We start from the raw sequence: 5,158 nt of genomic DNA, 5'->3' as shown, positions 1-5,158 counted from the left end.
TATAAAATCTGCCTGACTATTATGTATTTTGCTAATGAGATTAACAATTCAGTTGGTTGGTTCCTCAGAAATTCCTGTCTCACTTTTAAAGTGTGACATTTCAGACAGGTAAATAGCCCTTTTGAGAACATTTGATGATTGTGATTAATTCAGTTCTGGGCACCTGGTGTCAAAAATAAAAGAGCATTTGATGATGCTCAAAGTTCAGTGAATTGCTGTAGTAGTTTGCACAATATGGCAAAATTTCTCAAAACATTTTTCAACAACATCTCGGTATTTCTAAAAAAAGTATTTCCATAAAATGAATATGATGGCATAAGTAATATCAGGCATGTCTGAGAGGGAAAAGTACTTTGATCTTTCTAATTAACTTCGTGAGCAAGATTGATGTCTTTCTGTAGGACATTTGACTCCTTTTGTCTTGCTTCTAATAAGCTGCTTCAAACACGCAACTCCTTCACCTAGCAGAAGATGATTTCGGTTGCATTTCAAAATATGAATTTCTCTCTCACAGGTTCCAGGCCCTAGAGCATTTCCTATTTCTGTGTTTTTTAAAGAGAATGTTTGGGCAATTCCAAATGTCTCCCTCCACGTCGAATCTTACAGTCTCATATATTTGTTGGGAAGATGGCTGGAAATAAGAGTCTCAAAATCCTTTTAGTGGGTACTCAGAGTTCTGCCACTCAAACTTTTAATTATAAACTGACATCTAATAAAGCAGAATGTCAGAGAGTTACTGCGACACACTCCCCTTGCAGTTTTACTGTGGACCCTGTCGATCATTTTTAATTAAATAAAAGGCAAGCCCTCTCAGAGCAAGAATTACAATGAAAGTCAGCTTTTCAGAGGAGCAGCTGTGTAAACGGGATCTAAAATTAGTCTAGTCATTTCCAAGCTGTGTTTTACAGCTTCAATGTCTTCTGCAGTCCGTGTCAGGATGAGAAAATGAATTTTCTCAAGAACATTCTAGTCATTTTGGGTTCAGTCCATTTTAATGGTGTCATAGCTAACTCAAACTTCTCAGCCTGAAGCAGTCTGGGCACAGGGAGACATGATCAAAAGGTGGCATTCGAGAAGAGTGTTTGCTTTAATTTAGATGGTGTTGACAGAGCGATGGATACTGTATTAAAACCACCAGGCCTCTTTCCCAGGGGATGTATAATCTAAACAAGACAAACAAGAATATAATGAACAACTTGGGCTGACAGGCAGCACTAGCTGCAGATTTCAGACTTCCGGAGAAATTTTTATTTGGACAGTAAGTAGGTACTTCTTTGATTCCTATTTCTAACAATTATTTTTGCAGAGAAGCCGGTGGAGGTGATCATAGAAAGAATTCATGCAAAACAGGCTATCCTTTACCTCCCTGCCCCGAAGTCCATGCCTCCCCTACCAATCCCTTCCTCCCCACCCCCACCCCAAAGGGGAGAAAAATGGAATAGGTTAACGGGTTTTAACACTCTCCCAACCCAAATTCCTGCATTGAGGGTTCTTATAAGATTGAGGAAAAAAGAGGGAGACAGGAGAGAGACAGGGAGGAGAGGGCAGGTGTGGGAGAATCAGAGCAGAGGAGAAGAAAGAAAGAGAACAGAGCTAGCATTGCACAGTAGGAAAATATTAGCAAGAACGCTGTTTTGTATCCCTGAGAGCACTCGTGTTTATACATAAACAACCACAAATAAATTATCATTTTGCAGCAAGCACTTACCTTTCTTATCCTTTATTAGGGATAATCTAACGTTGATAATGCATATGGCACCACGTGATTCCTAAGTTTTAAGGGCATTAGACTTAGCAAAATAAACTCAAGTGATTCCTTTGCAGAAATAGGTGTTCTAAGGCTGGAAATCAAAGAACATGAAATCATCTTTGAATTGGGTGGAACAGTCAAAGGTCAATAGGGCAGAGAGGAAGGGCGATGTCAAAATAACACTCCTGTTAGTGCTGAGCCTTTATGAGGAACTTTGAAGCTGTAGCTCCTCCTACTTACAGCCAGTCATAGGACCACATGCCTGCCTGGGCAGAAACTGTTCTTCTAGGTTCTAGAGGATCTAAATGGTGCTCTACTAGAAGCAGGGAACTATAAAGGGGCCATGTTAACCTATCTGTGGGATCCTTTGACATATATTCTTAGATGTTGCGTTATCTTACTAAATAATGAGCACCACAGACGCACTAGATGCTGACTTATTTCCTAAGTGACCTCAAACTGGTAAACAGAGGTAGTTTTACCATGAAGCTAAGGACATTTAAGCCTCAAGGCCCCTCATTTGCATGACCTTTGTGAAAGCTGAATATTCTAGAATGTTCCAGGTGGGGAGGGAAGTCAAATTGCATTGAAGAGGTTCTGGTAAATCTCCCCAAATGATCTCAGAACAAAGGGACTTGATTCTCCAAACCTCTGCTAATGCCTTGTGATTTTTTCACACAAATTGTTTTCTCTTCCTAAAACAAACAAATAAAAAAAACTTTGATATCTAATGTATTTATAACTTTGTATTCTTTTTCTGGAAGAGGGCCCCCCAAATTGCATAAGATTTTAGCCCCAGAAAACTTGGATCTGCCCCTCATCATGCTATAGACACCTTTCAATGCATTCTAATCAGAAGCACTTTAGCTGTAGTAGGTATGACAGATAAGTTATATGATCACCCTATGTACAGAATAATAGACAAGAGTACAGATTCTGGAGCAGAGTCACACACTGTCATTTACCACATATGTGGCCTTGGAGAAATTATTTAACTTCCCTGTGACTCAGTTTCCTCATATGAGAAACGGGGATAATAGTATATACTCATGGTTGGTTGTGAGAACTAAATGAGCTTAAATCTGTATAAGGGCAGGGTCTGGCATACTGTTAGGTGTTTTTTTCTTGTTATTATGGTTGCTACCATCATCATTATTATCATCAATAACTCCTCACTTGTTCATGAGGTCAATTTCCTCTGTACAGGCTAGGAAAGTCACTCGTTTTAATGGAAGAACTCATTTTTCATCATTCTTGAAAATAGGAAACATGCCTGTTGAAGAATATTTTATATAAAAATGACCTTGGGCATCACCTAGTCCCATGCAATTGCTCTCAGAGAATTAAGTTAGATTGGGGGCTCACAGAGTTAGAGCATTGAACTCAGTTTAAGAAATAACCTCCCTACAATGAATGCTGTGTAACTAGAGGCAGTGCTGGCTTAGGAAGTAGTGAGCTTCCAGACACCGAAAGACTAGCTGACTCATCACCCAGAAACAGGGCTCCTTGATTTTGCAATACTTAGGTGATTCAACTTGATGACTCCCAAGGTCCCATCTAACACTCAGAAGTGTTTCTATTGCGCTTAGCCAGGACACCATACCTGGACAATTTCCTTCCGCTTCCCACATACTCAGCTGTCCCTACTGTTGCATTTAACATTACAGGTTTATCACACCCTACCCCCAGAAATTTTTGGCCTGTTCATTGTGGGGGAAAATCTTCCCTACAAGTAGACATTTAAAATTCACCCTAAACGCATAGGAAAACACGAAGATTCTCTGAATTTGCAAATGACAGAAGAAAATGGAATTGTTCAAGGGGTTCAAGAACTTTGTAGTGAGAAAAAGTTGTAAATATTTAATATGCCTGGCAAGGTCTTTTTGGGGAGAGATTAATATTATTCAAATGCAGTTTGTATTAAAGTATTTAAATTCTATGCATTTAATATAAAATACATATTCTTACTCCATCCCTGATGCACAGTCGCGTTGGGAAATATGTGATCATGTGTAATTTGTTAAATGCAAATCACATTTTAAATATTCATGCATCATATTTGCATTCTATTTTTTTAATCAGACTTTCAAAAGGGGGAGGGAGAGCAGAGAAAAAACAAAATCTAAAATACATTCTACTGAGGACACCAAAGAAAAGGAAAAAATATGCATAGTAGATAGATAAATCCCTGCAGCTACTGGCAAGACAACCAGAGAAATCTGCCCAGATTTGAAGTGTGAGATTCACAACACAGAATGGGTCAGAACTTTAGAGCCAAATGGGGCCTTGGGAGAAAGCTGCCCCACCCCTTCATTTCATGAATGAAGAAATGGAGGTTGAAAGAAGATAAGTAAACTAGACTTGGGTAGACCAAGAGGAGACAGAGGCTAATTATATGCTATGATAGATACCCAAACAATTGGGACGCCTCCTGCCCTGCATCTCTTCACTCTTCCCTCAGCACCACTTTTCTGAATGATTATTAGGTAGACTGTTGGAATCTAACAGCTGAAAATGAGAAATCAATAAGAGCACTAATTGCCTTATAGATAAATAATAATGCCTAACACTGGGTGGCATGCCCTGAAATACATTCTTACATCACTGGCAGCAGTTTGAACTAGTACAACCTTTTGGAAAGCAATTTGGCGATCTGCAGCTCAAGAGTCTTCAGGGTATTTAGGCCATTCCTTCATGTAATTCCAAATCTAAGTATCTAAGTGCAAAGAAATAATACTAAAGCTGAAAAATAAATGTTTATGCACACTGAGCTTTATTACATAAATAATACTATTTATATTATTGCAGTATTATATATTATAGCTGAAAGTTGGGAATGGTTTAAATGTATAATAAAGAAGGAATGACTAAGTAAACTATAATTTAGTCCCCTAATTAGAGCACCGTGTTAAATACAAAATTGAAAATGACAGTTGTATGAAGATTCTATGGAACTTATGAAACTTAATAATGTATTAAACAGTGTTTTTAAGAATGACCAAACCCACAATCTGAAGCGAGAACTGCATAACATCTCATATTAACTTGTGCATAAATCTTCAAAATACCCAAGAGCACATCCAATGCCAATGACCAGTTTGTCCTCCTAAAATGTAGTTTAGACCAAGGATTCTAAAACTTTATTGTGAGCAGTTAGTCACTCAGAGAGTTTGGTAAAAATTCAGATCCTGGATTGGTGGCCCTAGGACAGGGTTCAGTAACAGACATTTTTAAGCAGACATCCTTGGTCCTTAAGATCTAGAAGAAGATTTCTCTCTGACTCCTTCTGGATTTTTCTTCTGCCAGGCTTCATGGATTCTCTCATGCTCTTTCTCCAGCAAACTGAGCTGTGGTTGAGAGAACCATTGCACCAGCCTCTGTGCCTCATCTCTGTCTGTGCTCTATGAA

At 38.6% G+C, this 5,158-nt stretch overlaps 1 long non-coding RNA gene across 2 annotated transcripts; it reads right to left on the bottom strand.

Moving 5' to 3' along the window:
* Positions 1–756: 756 nt before the first annotated feature.
* Positions 757–2,275, bottom strand: LOC143682445 (uncharacterized). 2 transcript variants are annotated; one of them, XR_013175134.1, is made up of 3 exons: positions 2,233–2,275; positions 1,709–1,841; positions 757–1,163 (listed from the first exon to the last, which is right to left on the bottom strand). It is a non-coding gene; the product is annotated as an uncharacterized LOC143682445 (long non-coding RNA). The 2 variants fall into 2 exon arrangements; XR_013175135.1 differs by having other exon boundaries at positions 2,152–2,254.
* Positions 2,276–5,158: the final 2,883 nt, after the last annotated feature.

Source organism: Tamandua tetradactyla, chromosome 5, assembly GCF_023851605.1.
Source record: "Tamandua tetradactyla isolate mTamTet1 chromosome 5, mTamTet1.pri, whole genome shotgun sequence".
In the NCBI taxonomy this organism is placed as follows: Eukaryota; Metazoa; Chordata; class Mammalia; order Pilosa; family Myrmecophagidae; genus Tamandua; species Tamandua tetradactyla.
The sequence above is the reverse complement of the archived record's forward strand: the minus strand, read 5'-3'. Positions and strand labels throughout refer to the sequence as shown.